Source organism: Sus scrofa, chromosome 4, assembly GCF_000003025.6.
Source record: "Sus scrofa isolate TJ Tabasco breed Duroc chromosome 4, Sscrofa11.1, whole genome shotgun sequence".
Lineage (NCBI taxonomy): Eukaryota > Metazoa > Chordata > Mammalia > Artiodactyla > Suidae > Sus > Sus scrofa.
In genome coordinates this window covers 128,756,072-128,775,611 of record NC_010446.5, presented here as the reverse complement: position 1 = coordinate 128,775,611, position 19,540 = coordinate 128,756,072, and the positions used below count along the sequence as shown (strand labels likewise).

At 48.4% G+C, this 19,540-nt stretch overlaps 1 long non-coding RNA gene across 1 annotated transcript; it reads right to left on the bottom strand.

Moving 5' to 3' along the window:
• Window positions 418-6,478, bottom strand: LOC110260474. Its single transcript, XR_002343786.1, has 2 exons — window positions 6,267-6,478; window positions 418-630 (listed from the first exon to the last, which is right to left on the bottom strand). It is a non-coding gene; the product is annotated as an uncharacterized LOC110260474 (long non-coding RNA).

The window sequence follows — 19,540 nt, the reverse complement described above, 5'->3', positions numbered from 1 at the left end:
TTGAATTAGTTCAGATGTTATCTCTTGGTGGTGCCGACCTGGCCCAGTTCATCGATGCTTCAGCTCCACTGGAATGGTGAGATGGCTCAGGGGTCTTCAGGGGTGAGTGGGCTTGTCTGGAGGGTTCGGGTGGGTCCCTCACGGGACTGTCACCACACAGCAGGGCTCGGCTTGGGCTGCTGGCTGGCTGTGGACTGCATTGTGTCCCTAGCGTGGTGGCTGCAGGGCTCCCTGCATGCTGAGCCAGACTCCCAGAGGAAGCGTTCTAAGGGCCCAGCAGTGAAAGGTGTGGGTTTCTCAAAACCCGGGCCTGGCATCTGGCTGGGCTTCTCTTCCGTATCCCATTGGCCAGAGTCAAGGGCATAGGCCCCGTTCACGCGTTCTGTCCATCAGAGGAATGTCAAAAAACGCGGGTACTACAGAAAAATCACACTTGGTTTTTTATTTTGAATGACTACAACACTTACAGGGCTAACTGACCCAATGGACTAACTCAGGATGAGGAATTAGATGTTCCTGGCTTTGCTTCCATTTCTCCCACCCCGTAGTGTAAGCGGAGGAGAATCATCTTTGTGTTTCAGTTTCCATCCGAGCCGAAGTGGAGATGAGATGACAGTTGACATCCACGACCTGTAGGAGATGTTGTGTCTGTTTAAAAACAGAAATCATGGGGTTCCCTTGTGGCACAGTAGGTTAAGGACCCGGTGTTGCCACTGCAGTGGCTTGGGTCACTGCTTTGTGTGCGTTCAGCCCCTGGCCTGGGAATGTCTACACCTCCTATGTGCCATGGGCACGGCCAAAAGAAAAAAAAAAAGAAAAGAAAAGAAATCAGGACTCACAAAAGTACTCCAGGAAAAATAACACGTCATTACAACCATGTAGGCCATTACGCATTCTATTAAGAGAGAAATGGAGCCTTGGTACCGTGTGGCACGACGGGCCACACCGGTGCTCAGGTACACACAGCGCTCGCGCTGGGAACACACAATTCCAGGCCCCGGCGTGCTTCTTGCATCTTCCCCGTGCGCCGGGCGCTGTCCGGTTCCCGTTAAATCCCTGTCACGCCCTTGGAGGTGCCTGGATGGACCTCTTAACCACATTTTCCAAACATTCTAACATCTTTTGCATATGTGTACACAAAACATCTTAAAAGGATCTAATGAAAACATTAGTAGAGTCTGTAGAGGTTTTGTTTAAATTCAGCGGAAATCTTCTCTTCTCCTTTTATACAGATATTCTTGCAAAAGGAGATAAAGGCAGCTTTATGAAGACAGCAAAATGATACGACTAAGGGGAGAGAAAAATTAAAAGAGGCAGAAGCATGAACGGAAGCAGTGTTACTTAGAGAAGCCAGAGGAAGAGGAGGCGGTTGGTCTGAGGGGGCAGTGGGCTGAGGGCCAGGGCTCCTGGCGCTGCTCTGCTGGGAACCAGGATCTCGGCTGCAGCCGTGAAAGCTTTCTGCCCTCTTCTCGACCGAAGTTTCCATCCGTGTCAGATGAGAAGGTGGAGCAAAGCGAACTCTCAAATCCATCTCAACTTTGACATTCTCCTACAGCGGCAGAGAAAGCAGGTGAAACAGGGCTCCTGTCGTGGCTCAGGGGAAAAGACTCTTACTAGTATCCAGGAGGATGCGGGTTTGATCCCTGGCCTCGATCAGTGGGTTAAGGATCCAGCGTTGCCATGAGCTGTGGTGTATGTAGGTCACAGACGTGGCTTGGATCCAGTGTTGCTGTGACTGTGGCCGGCAGTAGGCCGGCAGCGGCAGCTTCGATTCAACCCCCTAGCCTGGGAACTTCCATATACCATGGATGTGGCCCTAAACCCCCCCCCCCAAAAAAAGAGGGGGAAATAAAACACTAAACATATCAATACATCTACCTATCAAGGAAATGAGGTTGTTGACTAGAAAATAGGTTTAGGAAAAAAAAAGGCACGATGTATGGAATTTTGATCTGGAGTACTTGAAGTAGTAGAATACTGAAAAACAAATCGGCAAAGACAGAAGTCAAGACAAAAAAAATTAATAATACTGGGCCCATCCATCAAGAAGGTAACTTGCAAAACAATTTTATTTCTTCTCTCAACAAGCGTTTCTTGAGGCCCTGCGTGCCAGGCCCTGTCCTAGGTATTCAGAGCACAGTGTTGTAACACCTTGACCTCAGGGAGCTTACGTTCTCTGTTGGGGTACAGGCAATAAACAGAGAAAGTAAATCCTTGGTCTGTTAGATAATCCTAAGTGCTTAGAAGAGTAAAGGGGAGAAGCAGGGCAGATCATGCTGGGGGGGATTTGCCACATCAGGTGGGGGGCCCCTGGGGAGACGTCCCTTGGTAAGGATCGGAAGGAAGTCAGCAGACAAGCTTGGCGACTTCGCTTCCTGTTTCACAGACACAGAGAAGGAATTCCCAAGGGCATTGCAGGCAGAGGGAGCGGTGGGCACAGATGGGCTGAGATGGAAGCTGCTGATAAGCTCAAAGGGTAACGGGGAAGCTGTGCAGCTGGAATGGAGGGAGTAAATGAAGACGAGGGGGTAGGAGGAGAGAGCAGAAGAAAGGCGGGGACAGTGTTGGGCAGGAAGGGTGTGCGGCACATTTAAATGGAATATCTTTATCGTCACATAAAGAGAGACTACAAAGACCAAGGAGGTTCAGTTAAGAGGCTGTTGCACGAACGAATCCAGGCAGCGGATGATGGTGGCTCGGACCAGAAGGGCAGTGGTAGAAGCTGCTGGAAGTGGTGGGATCCTGAGTGTATTTTGAAAGTAGAATGAACAGGATTTGCTGGATGATGAGGATGTGGGGTACGAGCCACGAGGAGTCAAGGACAGTTCAAGGGGTCTTGACTTGAACTAAGAGTGCCGATTGCTGAGACAGGGAAGATTGTGCGAGGAATGGTTGGCGGTGGTAGAGTCTTAGCTGTAAACCTGCCAGTCGTTAGTTGCCTAACAGCTGTGTCTCGTGTCATGAATACCTGAGTGCGGACTCCAGGGAACAGACAGGTTGGAAGTGCACATGCTTAGATCCACGAGACTGGATCAGTTTCTCAATAGAGTAAGCATAACAGAAAACACACAGGGTCCCAGGACTGAGAGTGGAGACTGCACTGCAGCAATGAGGAGAAGCTGCAAGGATAAACACAGGGGAGTGAACACAGAAGGAAGAAAACCAAATAGAAAGACAGAAAGCTCGCAATGTAGACGAGGGAAGAGAGAATTGCTGGAGCAGCATCTTCCAGTGAGCGGGTGGGAGAGGATTTAGTGGCAGGCGAAGGGTGGGTCTGGCCTGGGAGCATGGCTGGGCTCGAAGGCGGGGGAGAGGGCCACGGATGCAGGGAGGGCGGGAGGGAGGCTGGTGTGGTCGTGGAAGTGGAGTGAAATTGTCTTGAGGGCCATCATTTTCCCAGTGAACTAGGAAGCACAGTCATCAGCCCAGGGAGAGGATGACAAAAGTGTCTGGAGGTTTGAAGAGAGGAGTAGGTGTGAAGCAGTTGTCTAAGGAGGGAGAAAACTGGGCTAGGAAAGCATAGTATGACCACCGGAGGGTAATAAGGACCTCGGAGGAAATATGGAACACGGGGTTTCCTGGAGTCAGCCATGCTTGGCCTCGGCAAAGTGATGTTCTCACAGCAAGATGCTTCTTAGGGGCCAGCAGAGAGGAGCGGAGGGGACCTGGAAGTAAGTAAATGCTGAAGATGCAGTGACAGAACACTGTCAATGGTTCCCCAGGACTTCCTTCCTTAGCTTCCTGCTGCATTCCACTCCCTCACGGTCCCCGTCCTTATGTGTGCTGAGACACAGCTAGAGAGTCACATGTGGATTTCAGGGAGCATAAGCACTTCATGTCTCTGATGCATTTGTTTTACTTTTGTATCGTCAGCTTTTTCTATGTTACTCATTGGTAACAAATAATCCCCAGTTCGCAGTGGCTCGAGACAAACAGGATTTATTTCTCTCTCTGGCTACATGCTGGCTGTAGGCCAGGTGTGGCTCTGTTCCATGGATCTTCATTCTGGAATTGAAGCTGAAGAAGGAGTCCATAGTTTTGGTCGTGCTGTTTTCCAGGCAGAGGAAGAACAATGGCTCTCAAAGTTTTTGCCCGGAAGTCGTCATTGTTGGTTTTGCTCACACTTCATTGGCCAAAGCAAGTCACATGGCCAAGCTTGATGAACTTGGAAAAGGGAAGTATAAGCTTCTTTTAGGGAAGAAGAAATAATTTGAAACAATCATATAATTAGCCAAAACCTTTTCCATATGTGGCAGAAGAACTCTTCAAGTAATGCAATGGGTCGAATTACATCTTCCAAATACAATTGACATTTAGCCCCCTCTGGGTCGTTAGACACTTGGTATGAATTTCTGGCTGTAATTTCACGTCTGGCCCTTTGGGTTAGATTATTTAACTTTAGAAGTTAGGAAATATCTTACCTTTAGGGAGGCAAGTTAGGTATTTCATCATATACATTACAGGTATTATAGTATAATAATAAAAGAAACTATGCTACATTCTAAAAATACATCTTATAAACTAAACGAGTCCCATCCAGACCTGTCTTTTTTTTTTTTTTTCACCTGTGATATATGGAAGTTCCCAGGCCAGGGACTGAACCCATGCCACAGCAGTGACCAGAGCCACTGCAGTGATAGCACTGGATCCTTAACTCACTGTGTCACAAGAGAACTCCTCCAGGTCTGTCTTTTGAGAGCTTAAGATCCATGACCAAATTTATAATAATACAAATACAATGTAATAAAGAGCTCTGCCTATAACGCAGTAAAGTGAAAATCCAAATACGGTAGAGAATTGCCTAGAAGGCCACGTGCCTTCCTTGTCTAGGAGGAGGAATTTTTTAGCTTAATGGAGAGCTGGGATCTTTCTCTAAGACACTGTACAACCAAGTCTTGTGACTCAAGGAAGCCTGTGCCCTGCACAGAGCGGTGGCTTCTTCTGAGGGGTTGCCTTGCCCTGGCCTCACAGAGACGAGAAGCCAGACGGTACCAGGGCTGACCAGGGCTGTCCAGGGCCCCCCGGAGGGCTGGGTTAAACAGGGCTTGTTCTCCCCATCAACGCAGAAGGACCCGGGATCTGGTGCCCTTTGTCCTTCAGTTTCATGTTAGCCATCTTTTCGTCTTTGTTTATGAATATGCGCTTTCAACAGCGGACAAAGGACATTCCAGGAAAGTGGCTAGAGCCCACTTGCGCGCTGCTGTGGGAATTCCTCCTTGTCGTTTTGTCCCACGACCCTGCTCTGGAGAAAACACTCAGGTAATGCCTTCCCAGCGGTTCTGTGGTTCCCGTCGCCTCGCCACTGGTGCCTCATTAGGGTGTTTTTCTTTAGGTTTTAGGTTTTTTCCCTGGTCCATCTCAACCTCTCACCACAGTGAATAGATTGGCCGTGAAGGGGACCAGGGAGCTCTCCCCTGAGGCCACTGTGGATTTATTTTTAGTGCAGGCAGTTTGGGAAAATTACTTTCCCTTGCTGCCTGCACTAGCACTGCCTTAACGCTGACTTGGAAGCCTGGGCTTCTCACATGGGATTGAGACCAAGCGGGTCACCCAGGCCTTCGACTGGAAGAAGGAGCAATCACATTACAATGAGGCTAAAAGATTTGCCAAGAGTTACCCAGACATCCGATTGTAAGAGTGTTTTTCTTTGGTCTGTTGGTCTCAGATCCATAAGATGTTTAACTGGGTAAAATTGCAAGTTAGTCTGACGAAATTGGACAGCTTGCAGGTAAAAACCCCACTCCCTAAATCCCGATTGATCCCCTGAGCCATCTGTACCCCTTAAAAGTGTTATTATTACTATCAAGCTACATGCTCAAAAATTATTTCCCTTGGGAACACACACCGAACCCAGACAAAAAGATGACTATTTTTTTTACTCACTCAATACCCTTTGTCCCAGCTTTCTTGCGGGTTTCTTTTCTCACCCTATATCACATTCAAAATGATATTGAAATGCTGTGATTTCCGTAGGCACCCCCTCGCCCCACCCCGTCTGCCCTGACTCTTATGAAATTGCCAACATTAAGCTATTTTTGACCCGCAAGTGTGGCAATTTCATTTGGCTCACATTCAACCCAGTTAGAATGAGATGGTAAACCGTGAGAAGTCTCCTACAGAAAAATGCGTAGTGACCACGCTTGGTGGCAACTCATTGATGACATGCAATAGAACTGAATCTGTACCCAAGCTTTAATAGGATCCTTTGTAAAATGAAGGCTAACGAACATAGTAAACGAGAGTTTTAATTTGGGAGAGAACCTCACCTTCTGATGGGAAACAAAACGTGTGACTGAGAGGCGTCCACACGTGTTCATGTGCCGAGACTCTGTGCAACGGCTGTGACCTCCACGCGGCTTGCGCAATGTGCTCAGTTTTCTTTGGAAAAGTGACTCTTGACACATTGTCTTTTCTCTCTCTCTTTTCCGCTCCTCCCCTCTGTCCCTAGCCTTTCCTGGTCAGATGTCTGAGGAGAGCAGTCTCGCCCCCCTTTGTCCGTGTTCTGCCTCTTTCTCGTTGTGTTACACACGGTAATCTGGTTTCTGTCCCCGACACTCCACTGAAACTATTTTTGCCAAGGCCACTAATGACCTCTGATTGACAAATTCAATAGAAGCTTTTCTGTCTTTATCTAACTTAACTTCCCCATTGCGTGTGACAGGATGGGCCGAGATTTGCCTCTAATATTTCGTCTCTTGGCCGGTTGTCCCCACGGTCTCTTTCTCGTCCTTGCGACTCATCACCCAGCTTAGTGTAAGCAGCAGAAGGTGCTTCTCTAGGCTGGTTGAACAAATGAAAGAAGGATTGTGATTGCAGCGCTTTGTTAATGATCCGTCGTTGCCAATCATCAATTTAATCCCTCTTCCGGTACCTCCTCTCCCCCACCCCGAGCCACTTGGGTTTTTCCTTATGCGTCCCTTGCAGAGTGCCACCTTCCTCATGTCTCCAGCTCCGAAATCCTACTGGATGGCTGAGGGCGAGCCAGGCTGAGGACGTGGCTGGCTCCACCGCACACGGCCTCCTCGGGTTCAGCGCCTCGTCGGTGTGCTGGGTCATCCGTCACTTTTTTAGTAACTCCCAACTCTTAGAAAAAAGGTGCATGTTCTTTTTCTTACCTCCCCAGGATGTGTCATTTAGAGATGCAATAAAGCGTATCCATGAATGGCCACTTGTTGCTTAGACGTATGGCCTGACAAAGAGATGGGAAGCAAACCCAACACAGGACCCCAGGAGAACAAAAGAAATGCACCCACAGAAAATGTGACACCCACGCACACGCTTGATGCATGTTTAATTTCTGTTGTTTTGCTTGGAAAAGAGCTGCAGGTGTCCGCCTATTATAACCCCATTTTCACAAATATCAACTGTCATATTTAATCTGCTGTATTCACCACATAGCCTCCTGTTACAGCACATTTCTTTCATTACAAATTGAGTAGCAGAGTTTCGAATGCTCAAGCTAACATTCAGACTAGTCAATTAATGCGTTATTTACAAGTTAAATGTTATTAAAAACAGGTTCTTAATTTGCGGACGATTTAGTAGCCCCGAGGCGATATTCCAACTTTTTTTTATTTTGAAAATGGAAGAACATTTAGAACAGTTGGGGTGGGGTGGGATGTCAGGGATTTGGGCCTCCCTCATCATTTTCTGAGTTTCTTTTCTGCTTTTCTCCTTGTCGTGTATAGTTTTGGATGCCTATGCCAACCAGTTGTGGCAGGAGTGAGAAGAAAGACGCAGGAAAAATAAAAACTGCATTGGTGCTACTGTGAGTGGCGTTTTAAAAGCCACCCAGCAGTTGGGACCGCCTCAGCACACATGCGCTCCGTTCAGTTGGGCCTATTCCGACTCAGGGCGCCCTGCCTGCAGCCCAGCAGGTTAGGGAGCTTAGACGGCAAGGAAATGAAATGTTATTCGCCTTCCACTGCCGTCAGGCTGCACCAATGTGTCTTTTCAAATACACGTTGAGACATGAGCAGTTCCTAGGGTTCCAGGGCCTCAGAATCCTCACCCCCAGTCTGGGCTTTGGTTCTTTGTTGGGCTGTTCTCTTCTCTCGTTTGACCTCGTTCGTGGGCTAAATCCTCCTCTTCCATGACCCGCCGCCTGCGCAGGAAAGATGCCCTGGGGGAGCTCAGGGCTGGCGGGGGTTCCGGCTCCACGAAGCCCTTCCAGCCCTCTCTCCAGCCGTCTTCTCCCCCGCGCCCCTTCCCTTTCCTGCCCTCCTCCCCTTGCAGGCGCTTCACCGAGACCCACCTCCCAGAGGAAGTCTTATTAGAACGAGGTCCGGCTCACCTGGTCCTTTCCATCTCTGCATCCCAAGAGTTTTCCTGTCCGTGTCACACAGCCACTCACACAGAGCTAGCCTGGACGTCCCCTGCTGTCGCTTCTCTGCGGGACAAGGGATAGAGTCAGAGACACCTGCTCTTTGCGGGTAGTGGGGCCCAGGGCAAATGGTGTCTTTGACCTAAGTCCCGCTTTTTCTTCTCTTAAATGGAGAGGAAGACCCTTGGTTAAACGCTGAGAACCAGTGAGGTCATTTATGGGTAGAGCCTCGTTAAATGGTAGAAGCCCATACATGGCAGCTCTTGTGGCCACAGTGAAATAAGATAATTTACAGACATCGCCTAGCACCATGCCTAGCTCATGTTTGGCACTCAATAAAATTGAATTCCCCTTGGTACAATAAGTAGGTCATAAGCATTTCATGTTTTCATTTTCACTTGGACTAAAGTTTTCTTAAGGGCAAGGACTACATTTTTCCCCCAAACTCTTCAGTCTGTGCGGATTATCGTTCCGTCGTCTGCCTTTTGGAAGGTGTTCTATGTGTCTCTCAGAAAGTCCGGGCAGACGGAGTGCCCGCTGCCCACTCTCGGCGACCAGGTGAGGCATTTGGGTTCGGCTCTTCCACATTCCTTTGCCACCCCCCCACCCCCTGCCACAGGTCCCTCTATCCCAGGACCACCTTCCAAATTGACTTCGGGTACCAAACCTGTTGTCTCAGGCTCTGTTTGGAGGAGCATGAACTCAGGAAGGGAAAGTTTCAAACGACAGAGAAAGAGTGTGTGAAGCCCGCCGTCTTGCCCAAGGCGGCTAAGAAGGGACACTTGTCGATAGAATAAAGCCAAGGATGGGATTCATTCATTTATTTATTTGAAGAATGTCTATCAGGAAACTCACGTGTTCCACGCGCTCTTAGGCGCCAGTGAGCAAGAGAGACCAGGCCTTTCGGCCCCCACGGCCCTTGCACCCTGCAAAGACCCACGCGATGAACAAGCAAACCCACCCGCACGATGGCGTCGGGGAGCGATGAGAGCGGTGGGGTCAAAAGAGGCAGGCCAAGGGTTAGACCGCGTGCCTGAGAGGCTGCTGTTTTGGAGAGGGTGACCCATCGGAAATGGATCAGGGCCCATCTGGGAGGTGGTGTTTGAACAGAGACCTCCCTAAAGCGAAGATGACCCAGCTTTGGTCCACGGCCTTCCGCCTTCTGGAATAGAAGCAGAGAAAGAAACAAAAGCTTTTTAGCCTGGGGATGAGGGATAAGACAGGATCGAAATCCTGCTGGTAAGAAAACCTGGGGTGTAGACGTGTCTCGGGGTGCGACTTTCCAAGCAGAGCGCTTGCAAGGGTGCTGAGGGGCTGAGCTCCTGTGGAAGCCCTTCCCTGAGGAAGCCCTGCAGGGGCTCCTTCCCCTTCCCCTCCTGCCACATTAAGACGTCAAGGATTTTTTTTTTTTTTACAAGTTATTATTTGTAAGTGTGTGTTAGGCCAGTGGATCTTTGAAAGAATACTTTTCCTTTTGAGAAAACATGAGGCAAAATTGGACCCGATTGCTCGTGGACCCATTCCTCTCTGACTAGCGGACTCTGCTTCCCTTTCAGGACCCCCCCCACTTGACTCTGAACCCGAGAGACTCAAGCCCTCGGTGGTGGAGGGGACTCAGAGACAGCTTCCTCTGTGGGGCGAGCCCTGCTGCACAGCTTATGGTTGAGTGGGGCTCCCTCTGAGCTGCAGTTGGAAACTGCAGGTTTTTCAGAAGTTTAAAACCCTGTGTTCGATGTCAGCTTCTCCGAGAACATACGAGAAGCTGCGGCACTTTCATGCATTGGGAATTCAAGATGATGAATGGCCACTTAAGGCCTTTTCTTCGGGCTCACAGATTGACAATGCTAAACATTTTGTAAAGGTTCCATTTGGTATACACACACTCCAACTAGTATTTTTTAACCCTTACGGTAATTCGGTGAGAGTCAAGTCTTTTTCCAATTCCCATTTTATGCTTCAGCAGCCCCTCCTCTTCTCCATCAAAACATTCTTCTCGCTTATGATTAACAATGTAGTTGTTGTAATTATTTGTTTAATATGCATGAGTTAAAATCAGACAGACCTCGTTGTGATTCCTGGTTCTGGGACCCTGGGAAGATGTCCTAGTGCCTCCTGTCTCGGTTTCCTCATCTGTAAACCGTGAAAAGAAGGGGGATTAGCCCCATACGGTTGTTCCGAGTTCTCAGTGAGATGCCACGGGCAGGGCTTTGTACTGTGCCCACCACCCTGTAAGCGTATTCCACGACGGTTAGCAGCTAGTTATTGTTGCCACTGTTTTATAATCAAGAGGTGCTCATCTGTTATGTTGGGCAAGGGATTGTCCTCTTTTGCCCGTCGTCCTGCCATAATTATTAATAAGATCATCTCTGCTTTCAAAAGTGTCCAGTTTGGGAAAACTACAGGAAAGGAGGAGGACTGATTGGTGGATGCCTGGGTGAGAGAAGTAAAACTGGGAAAATCTGAAGATTCGTGATGGCCTCTCTGTCTATATCTTATTTGTGATAGTGTGTTATTGTTTTGTAAGAATGTATCTATTGGGGAAAATTGGGTGGGGATACACAGGATCTTTCTGTGTGATATCTTACGGCGCCATGTGAATCTACAAGGATGTCAAGCTACAAAGTTACACTGAGCGAAGAAGAAGAAGGGGAAGGGGAAGAGAACATTTGGGTTTAAAAGGTAAAAAACGGGGTGGTTGTCCTAGAAGCAGTGCTCCCGGTCCCACCGGAATAGGACCACCTCTCTAAAAAGAACTGCTATTGGTTCCCTCTCTTCCCTTTACCTGTTCAATTTTTCTTTATAGTGTTTGTCTCCCCATGATACATATTTATTCGTTGCTTCTTTCAACAGCTATTTATTGAGTGCCTGGGGGGTCAATGAACCAGCTCTTTGTGAAACTTACATTCTACTGGTGGACATACATGAATATCAACCTTAAAATGTGGTAGAGGAATTAATTAATACGGTGGAAAGTGATGTGTGATGGAGAAAAGACAGAGCAGGCATACCAGCCTTCTTCAGAGAAATAGAGTCAAGGGGGTGTGTATAAATACTTGTTAGAAGAAACTGACTCGTGTGATTAAGGCGGCCTGCCGCTGGCACCACAGAGGGCGCAGTTCCAGTCCACGTCTGAAGGCTGAGAACCAGGAGCGCCGATGGCATAAGTTCTACTCTGGAAGTTGACGGGCTCGAGGAGCATGAGGAACCAGTGTTTCCCTTCAACCTGAAGGAAGGCAAGAGCTGAGGTCCCAGTTTGCATGTGGTCAAACGGCAGCAGTCCCTCTGACTCTGGGAAGTACAGCCTTTTTGTTCCCTTTGGGCCTTCAACTGATTGGATATGGCCCACCTACTTCAGAACGGGCAATCTGCTTTACTCAGTATGCTGACTCAGATACCCTCCCATCCAGAATGAGGTCTGAACAAACCTCTGGCCTCGGGGCCCAGACAGGACGGCTCATAATTGGACCACCACAGCAGGCTGAGGGAGAATGGGTACTGGGTGGGGGCTGAAATTTTAAATAGGGGGGTCACGTGGTTTGTTGAAAACGAGATGTATCCCCAAAGACTCGACAGAGGGGAGCCAGTGATTGGCTTTTTGCTCATCTTCCCAGTCAGAATGAAAGCTTTATAAACAAGACATTGCAGTTTTTATCTGTTCTACTCCCAGTGCCTGGTGCTTATCAGGTCCTCAACAATTTTGTTGGGTGAATGAGTGAATGGCAGAGGATGAGAACTGTGGTTTTTGTGCAGTTATCTCTCTCGTCCTTGGCTCAGTGCTGGACACATTCTAAGCAATCAGTAAGCATTGGGTTTTCTTTGATTTCTATACCTGACTGTAATAGCTAAGAAACATCACTGTGGACTTGGGCTTCCTTGTTTTGTTTGTGCTGGAGCTTGCACAGCAGCTGGTTAATAACTGCCATTGTTGACATGGCTTGGAAATAGGAAAGCAGGGCTGGGCCCTTTATTCTGTTTTTTTTTTTTTTAACTCTCAAATCACAGGATACCTTGACATCACATGGTGCTCAAAGTTGTCCCGTGACCTCTCCTTCGGCCACAGCCTTCTGTCCCCTGCCCCGCATGTGCCTCACTCGCCCACACAGGGCCGTGCTGCAACATCCCCCGAGGGGCAGGCCGGCCGGCGCAGCTGAGCCGTCAGTGCACACCCCTCCCGGCGGCCGACGGCCACCTCTCCCAGGTACCCCGAGTCGGGGACCACTTACATCAACCCAAGTGGAAGGTGATGCAACCTTTTGGCCGCCAGAGACTTTGTCAGACAACAGCTCAGTTCAGTTTGAAAGGCTCCACCGGGAAGTTGCAGACTTTTAAAACTAATTTGGTGTTTATTCAACTTTGCAATCACTTCTCTGTACTATCTGTGTTTCACACACCGTGAAACGGCACTACACTGTGCAATTGAATTAGTTGTACAGTGACTCAAAGGCATTAAACAATGACTTTGATATTTTAAGTACTGACTAGGAGGGATTTTTAATTCCTTCCTCATAATGAAAGCAACAAAAAGACCCAGTTACACAACCCTGGAAGACTTATTCTCTTTTCTATTCTGGGTGGACCCCACTGAGACAGAAAAAAATCTCCGAGCATTTAGTTTGCTTAATGGCAGAAGAAAAATTAAACAAGCATAGACGTGCAACCTTAATGACACCCAGCCACACTAGAATAACAGTTCCCGGCTTCGAAAACCTGTTATTTAATATAATGGGTAAACCTCGTGGGAGCTTTCAGGTGCTGCTGAGTCTGAAAAACAGCAGAGGCAGGGGACGGGGGTGGGGCAGAGGCAGGACCTGGGACCTGCTCGGGCTCATTTGCCGGGGCGGGGTCTCAGGGCGCCAGCCAAGCAGGCAGGTGCTGGCGCAGTACAGCAGTGGCCGGTCAGTCCCTGGAGGCCGTGGCCTTGGGGAAACAAAGCCATGGCTATGCCAGGCACAGGTGCTGTCACTTCTACTGGGGACGCCAGGAGACGCTGCATCCAGAGCCTTTCTGGAGATGGAGCAACAGAAAGGAAGAAGGGGGTGGGGTGGGAAACCCAACAAAAACCACAGCCAGGGAATTAACGCCATGCAACTGCAAGCATTAGCTCGTAATAGTTCAGGGCAAAGCACCTAAGGCATGATTCCCATCTGACAATAAATATATGAATAGCTGTTGAAAGCTTGTTTGATTTGCACAAAGAGGTTTAAACAAGCATTCGTTTGTTCATTAGTTTAAGCAGCACTTTTATGGCAGGGGGTGCATTAGACCTAACATATGTCTGCAACCAGGAGAGCTGGTGGTTTCAAAGATGAAGACACAAAGCCATGCATATCGTTTATGCGGCGCGGCCTTGAACTACCTGTAATGGGGTGAGATACAGTTATTATGTATCAACGCAGTCAATCCTCCTCCGACGAGAGGAAGCTAACGGGCGCCGAGCAGGGCCGTGTCTCTGGAGACGAAGACTTAACGGGCTCGGCCCGAGGGGTATGGACTTTGCATCAACTCCTTGGCTGTTGTTTTTGTTGCTTAATAAAAACACAAGTGGTTTCCATCTGTTCCCTCAGGTAATGTCTGGGAAACTGGCATTCCGACACCATGCGACCCTCGGATGGCCTTCTCGGCACGGCCTCAGGCTGGCCTGGGTGACAGAGCAAATGGCCACTTCCAAACTTTCGGGGTAATCGCGTCTCTAACTCGTTGAGTGCAGCCCCGTCAGGACTCTCTACCTGTCAGTGACACTTCGGCTCCCTTTGCTTCCTCCTTCCCCACTGCTGTACGGAAGGCCGCGTTCCAAGAGCAGGGTGGCTTTGGGCCTTTCATCTTCTGGAGCACCTGGATCTTGTCACTGTGGAAGCCTTTGCCCATGACTAGGTGATGTCACCTCTGTCGGGGCCCAGAGGCAGGGGGTCGGCGGAGCAAAACCTGTCCCCACCCAGCCCCCTGTCCTGACCCAAGAAACCATCAGCTGAGAGAAGGCCTGATAGAGGGCTGGGATACAATGAAGATCAGATGATGCTAAACCGAGTTCTCCTGAGTTTGTTTACTTCTTTAAATGAGGGCTGGACCAGTTATCCACGTCTCTCAGAATATGATGGGAGTCATTTCAACGGCCCCTTCGATCTCGGCTCTCATGTGTGTGTGTGTGTGTGTGTGTGTGTGTGTGTGTGTGTGTGTGTGTGCGCGCGCGCGCGCACGCGTGTGTGGGCGTGGAGCTGCGGCAGGAAGGATGTCTTTGGACTGTAAACTAGACTCCTGGCCAGGAGCGTCTCCTGAACTACACACGGGGATTTTTTTTTTTTTCCATCAGACTGCATCATAAAATATGTTAAATACTCAGCCCTAAATCCAATTCATTAATCATCTTGCTTAAAATATACTGCGAATAGATCACATTTGACATCCTATGTCACTGACAGTACAGTGAAATGATAACACTTAAAACCAATAAATGTTTTAAATTTATTTTACTTATTATGGTTGTCATAATATTTTGACATGGAGGGCTGACGTGTCAACAACGCTGTTATCACGATGTAAAGCCATGGCATTGAACTGCCTCACCTTCCGTGTTGCGCTTTCAGGCTAAAGTGGGCCCGAGGGGAAAATACAGCTAAAATCTCCAAGGAAGCGTCTTCTGGTGGAGTCCGTACAGGTCATCACCGAATAAAGCCGCCCGAGCGCCAAACAAAGGCTGGGGGGAAAGTTCACGCTCTGATCTGCTACCTTCCTCCTGGTGGATTTGAAGTCAGGAGAGGTCGGAAGGAAGGCTTTTATGTGCCCAACCTCGTGCAAAGCGTTTCTTGTGTTTTATCTCATTCCATCTTATGAGCTGTATAGGTATTTTCATCCCAGATTTATGGATGAGAAAACTGAGGTCGGGAAATCACAAATATCATTCATGCGGTAACAAAGCGAATAAGTGGCAATGCCTGGGTGTGAGCCGCTCAGTGCCTGGCTTTACCCAGACGCCAGGGTCTTCACTGTTCTGGGGGACTTGGAACTAAAGCCAGCGCTGGCTTCTGGCTCGTCTTGACTTCTCACGAGAATCCAGCCTCAGTCCCTGGCCCTCGCCGTCTCCGGCTCAGGATAATGACACAGTAGAACTCGTGGGGTGTGGTTTATAAAGTGCTTTCAGACACCTGGAGAGGGCAGGCTGCAAGGCCGCCAACATGCTGCCCATGGTCTCCAGGCTTGAGAGAGGAAAGGGGAACGGCCAGCAAGAGGCTTGAGAGTTAGGCCTTTTCTGCTATTTCGGACACCGGCAAGGCCAGAGCTTTCAAAAAGGCTAATGTAGGTTTGACCCTGCTGGCACCACGCACCAAAGCACTGAGTAACAGATGTGACCTGGGATCCTTCGCGTGGCAGCGTTCTCGACGCCCAGCTGATTAAAGCCCCGCAAAGGGCTGCTGGTGAGCGGGGCCAATGTCCTCTGTCCCTCAGTCCCTGTGTCATGCGCAGCTAACATTGGTTGAATGTGGCTGTTCACCCATAGCCAAAGTCAGCAGCTTGTTCTTAACCCCTCTCTTCTCAACGACTGACTTGTTTATACGGTGTTTTTGTTTTTATCGGATCGTCTACACGAAGGCCTTAACAATAAGCCTTGGCAACTAAAAGCGAGTCATTTGTTTAACTAATATTTATTTACTGTTGTTTTTACAGGCAAAGTTCTGTGTTTGGCCCTAGAGATGTGACAGCAGTGAACAAAAGGTGGGCGACAGAGATCAGTCCACGAATTAGACAAGGATGTAATCATCTGGAGGCAAGTCCTGCAGAGAAGCGGAATGTGACGCGCGCCCACGAAGGGAGAACTCCATCTGGACAGACGGATTCGAGAAGGCTTTCTGGGAAACGCCATTTGAGCTGAACTATTCAGGGTGAATGAGAACGAGCCAGAGCAAGCAGAGTAGGGAAACCACAGAAGGGAGGCTGGCGAATGAACAACCCAGGGAGAGCGGGCGTGACGTGAGCACAGTTGGATCGGAAGATGCCCCGTCATGTTCTGGAACAGATGCCACATCAGTTCCGCTGGGGCCAAGAGGTAAGGAGTAGTTCAGCAACATGAGACTTATTTCTGTTGTTGTGGTGGTTATGTAAGACTTCTAGGTTGTAATAAGAAGGGGGATTTACTGGTTCAGTAAACAGAACCATCCAGAGGTAGGATGGTCTCAGTCATGCTATGAGAGCAATTTCCTCTAGCTGGGGATTTGTGTCTCCTAAGGTAGCAAAATCACTGCAGCTGCTCCAGCCCTCACACTTGCCTTCTACACCATCCGGAGGAGAGAAAAACTTGTTCCGGAATTCCTGAGAGGAGTCCTGAGATGTACCGCGATTGGAGCTGGAGAGGCCACAGGCCCTGCTTTAGATCACACACACGGTGTTGGGGAGGAAGGAAAAGCCTGCTTAGCCTGGCCAGGCCACAAGGTTGTTCTCTGGAGCCAAAGGAAGAGTCTGGTTCCTCCAGAAGCACAGAGATTACAAAACAGAAATCAGGACTGCTGGGCAGCACGGAATGGATGAGGAGGAGGCCACCATGTCCACGACGAGGCTGAAGGGGTGACAATAAGCCTGTGCTATAGGATTTGGGGCTTATTAAAACCTCAGGGCATCATTACAGGATTTCCAGCAAGTCAGTAATATCTTAGGTAAAACTGAGATGTTCCAAAACAGACTGTGAACTGCACCTTGCTGCGTCCATCGTTCCTAAGAAGACAGTCCAAGTCAAGGAAATCAACACGTCATTAGGTAAGGAGCAAAAATGCAAATCCTTATTTACCGAGTCTCTCTAGTAATTACAACAGCTAATTCTTATTAGTTTATCTAATGTTAATAATAGCTAATAATGATAATGAGCCAGCCACTTTGAGAAGAACTTTACAGAAATTATCTCATTCGCCTTCATTCTAATCCTAGGAGGTAGCTTCCACTGTTATCTCTACATCATCCGAGGAGGAGGGGAGGCAAGGAGAGGTTAAGTAAATTACCCAAGACTATGTAGCTGTAGTGAAGAGCGAGACCAACAACCACCTGAATCGAAGTACTGCGTTATTGCCACTAAACTCTGGGCTATCATGGGGGTTGGGGCTGGGGACCCGTGTCTTTCTGCATTTAGCAAAAACTTATTGAACAAGCCTTGTGCCAGGACACGTCAGTCTCAGCTGGCCAGATTGCATGGAATCTGCCTGACTTATAAAAAGCATATTGTGGCGTTCCCGTCATGGCTCAGTGGTTGACGAATCCAGCTAGGAACCATGAGGTTGTGGATTCGACCCCTGACCTCAATCAGTGGGTTAAGGATCCAGTGTTGCCGTGAGCTGTGGTGTAGGTCGAAGATCCCGCATTGCTGTGGCTCTGGTGTAGGCCGCTGGCTGTAGCTCCGATTGGACCCCTGGCCTGGGAACCTCCATGTGCCACGGGTGCAGCCCTAGAAAAGGCAAAAAGTCAAAAAAAAAATTGTGGTAAAATATTAATACTGTAAAATTTGACGTTTTAACTATTTTAAATGTGCAATTCAATGACATTAACCACATTCACGGTGTTGTGCAACCGTCACCACTCTTTCCAAAAGTTTTCATCTTCGCAAACAGAAACTGCAACCGTTAAGCAACACCTCCCCAGTGTTCCTCCCTCCCAACCCCAGCCTCTGCTAATCGCTTATCTACTTCCTGTGTCTATGGATTTGCCCATTCTAGATATTTCGTGTAAGTGAAAGCTTACACTATTTGTTCTTTGTTCTTATTTGATTTTACTTTATTTTGTGCTTATTTCACTTGGCATAATGTTTTCAAGGGTCATCTGGACTGTAACATGTGTCAGACCTTCACTTCTTTCCACGGATGGATAATGTGCCAGAAACTTGACAAAACTATTTTTGTTAATGCTGTGATGACAAACTATTGGAAATGGAATAATAATTTTAAGCAAGCCTTGTACGTACGCTCCAGCTTTCACTACCCTCATGGTAACGCTGTTGTCTCCAAATCAGCAGCCCACTGCCACTTGCTGTTTTCTGTCTGGTTCTGAAGATGTTTGTGTTTGCACCATTGCTTCTGGGGCTTCCGAGCTCTTGCAGATAGATGAGACAGAGTCTTCTCAAGAAGGTAGAAACTTGCCTCTGTGCTCGCTTTTGTAGTTACCGATTAGCATGGTGCCATTGATAAATATCTGTGGTTTTGAATTTTAATTCAGGGTAGCAAATCTTTATCAGATGTTTATGATGCTCCAGGGTTCCAGGTACTGTGTTACGAAAAAAGGATGCCATAGAGATCAAAAGAAAAGTGGTTCCTCTTCTCTTGGAGACGACACTACAGAAAGACAATGAGAAGAGCCAATGGTCTTACAAATAATGACGTCTTCTATTTTTATAGCTGTTTTGCTTCCAAAGACTCTTCACTTATATATTAGCTCATTCAGTGCCAGGACATTTGACATACATTAGCTTTTGAAAACTAATGGCTATTTTTTTCTTTTCTTTTTTTTTTGTCCAACTTACTCCATTTGGCTGGTATATTCCAAATGAGGTTATTGGTTAACCAGGATCTGAAGGTTTGATTTAATGGGGTGGCAAATGGCGAATTCTTTCAGAAGAAGGTTTTTTAAATCCAAAAATAGTTTGTATAAGGGACATTGTTTCTCAGCCAACATTGGCTGTGCCCTGAGAATCTTTACCAAACCTCCTGCCATTTCCTGACGCTAACTGTCTTGAAAGGTCCAGGATTTCAGCTAAAAGGGTGCCTAAGTCAGAATCCAAAGAGCGCTCCCCTCGCCCCCTCCCGTGTCCCTCACGTCCTCAGGTCGGTGGCGAAGCCTTTCAGAGAGTGAGCAGTTTCACCGTTTCCTTGAGCAGGATTCCTGAGTTCACCAGACCTGCGGTCACCTGGAACCATCCCACTTAGCTGGGTGACAACAGCAGGCTAGTGGACACGAGGATAACGCCACACAGACGGCAGCAACTTTCCCATCTGGCTCTGTACCTGGAAGTGTGGGTCTGTCTTCCTTTGTCGCAAGCATCCCCACCCCAAGAGCCGTGTGAAGGACACATGGAAAGAGCCAGGATTCGGGATGACCGAGAGGAGGTGGTGCCCACCTGCATTTTCTATCCACCCCTTAGTCCCCTGTCATCACCAAGGAAGGATGAGGGGGGCCCCAGGGATGTGGACCCAGACCGTGTAAAGACTCCAAATGCAAACTGCAATTACGAAAGGTGCTTCTTGTCAAACT